Source organism: Bison bison, unplaced genomic scaffold, assembly GCF_000754665.1.
Source record: "Bison bison bison isolate TAMUID 2011002044 unplaced genomic scaffold, Bison_UMD1.0 scf7180017864317, whole genome shotgun sequence".
Lineage (NCBI taxonomy): Eukaryota > Metazoa > Chordata > Mammalia > Artiodactyla > Bovidae > Bison > Bison bison.
Window position 1 is genome coordinate 238,928 of NW_011494889.1, and position 2,207 is coordinate 241,134.

Genomic DNA, 2,207 nt, shown 5'->3' on the forward strand with positions numbered 1-2,207 from the left:
TTTATTGAGTGCCCAGAGTAGGATCCATGGGTATTGAGGATCTCTGGGAACTTGTAGATTTCCTTCTCTGTCTTTTTGTCCTGCTTCCATAGCCTCATGAGCTGCTGCTTCTTGTGGAAATAGATCTTGACCTTCTTCTTCCTCTTCTGCTCCAGGGTGGCTGTAACTGCCTGGTTCTCCACCCAGCCTCCTGAGCCAGGTGCCCTAGGTAGGGAAACTTCTGCATAAGGTTCAGACGCACGACTCAAAGAGCAGCAGGAACATCATCCACTTTTTTTCATGGAGTGCTGGGATCCCTCAAATGCCCCGAGGCAGTCCAGAGCAGCCTGGCCTCGTGTGGTCCTGGGGGCAACATGCCTGTGGGCAGAGACAGCAGGCTTGCTCAGTGGGGCATGCGAAGACATTGCTGCCCCTGCCAAGCAGGCGGGGTGGTGGCCACAGATGGCAGTGCCTGTGGACTCATCTCATGAGCGGGAAACTTGAACATGAGTGGGAAAAATCCTCCTCACTGGCCTCCTGGATAGCTTGATTGAAAAGCTTGACAGCCTAAGATCCCAATGTTATTCATTGCTGATCAAGAATAGTGTGTCCTTGGGAATTTCAGAGGTAAAAATTACAATGAGGAGGGAGAGACTGGTATAGGATTTCGAACTTTTTTTGAGCACCCACCTTGAAGAAAAAGCTGAGAATTAATAGTCCTCTCCCTGCCCTGTACACTGTTCCAAACTCATTCTACCAAAAAATTCTTCACGTTTATGGTTTTATTTTTCATTTTTCTTTTTTAAATTTATTTTTAAATTTATTTTAATTGGAGGCTAATTACTTTACAATATTGTATTGTTTTTACCATACATCAACATGAATCCAGCACGGGTGTACATGTGTTCCCAATCCTGAATCCCCCTCCCAAAAATTACATTTTAATTTAGGTCTTTAAGAAAGAAGTTGGTCCCTTTTAAACTTTTCAGAGTAGTCTGAGAAATGCTATATCAATGCATGTGAGGAAAAAATAGGAAAACAAGATTTTTTACAGTTTTGTTTTTCAATCAATACTTAAAATAGTGACCAGAAGCAAAAACTCACTGGTGCATCCCCAAGCAGGATTCTAGGCCAGTCAGATTCATCTTCCCCACCTCTCCCCAAGCTGTGGACTCCACGCCGCCTCTGCAGGCCCCTAGAACAGATAAATAATGTAGGACGAAATGAGCAGACTTATGATGGGCTTCACTGGTGGCCAGATGATAAAGAATCTGCCTGCAATGCCTGAGACCTGAGTTTTATCCCAGGGTTGGGAAGATCCTCTAAAGAAGGGAATGGCTACCCACTCCAGTATTCTTGCCTGGAGAATTCTGTGGACAGAGGAGCCTGGCAGGCTACAGTCCATGGGGTCGCAAAGAGTCAAACATGACTGAGCGACTTTCATTCACTTCACTTCACTTCATGATGGCAAAGAGCATCAGGAAGAAACTATCCACCACTGTGGCAAAGAGGCCTCTGGATTCCTGAGAGATGTGAGCTGTGAGTGTGGAGTTTGCAGTCAGTGGAGAGAAATGACTCACTCTCCCCTGTCCCACTCAACCCCCTTTGCCCCTCCCCTCCCAGGGCCTTTGACAAAGGGATGCTGCTGCCCTTTCAGCTGATTTCCCTCCTCTCTCCATTGCACAGCCAACCAGTCACAAATCTGGGGAAGTAACCAGGGAACTGCTCCATACAGACCAAGCAGAAGTGAAGAGACTAAATTTCTCACTAGAAACCCAGTCCCATCCCTTTGTATCTACATGAAGTCTGCATGACATGCACATAGGAGGAGATCTCATCTGTATCCAGATGCCTTAGGAATGATTCCTCGTGAATGAGTTTCTTCTCCCTGTTCCCTCTTGCACTCTGTGAAAATTATCTCAGAACAATGATGGTTGGGAATTGGAATGGGCCAAGAATTGGCAAGCAGTAAATGTCATGTCACAGCAGACATTGACAAAGGTCCCATGTGGTTCTCAGCTGGCATCTCTGGAGATAGAGTTAACACTGACGGGACAGATTTTGCGTAAATGATGTAATTTTTTTTTCAAAGAACGATTTGACTTATTTAAACCAAAATTAACAAAAAAGCTCGAATTCACCTATGACACCCAATCCACACACAAATCTGTCCTCTGTATCTATGAGCTTGCTGTCTTTTGCTAAATAAGTACTTAAAAGAACAAGAG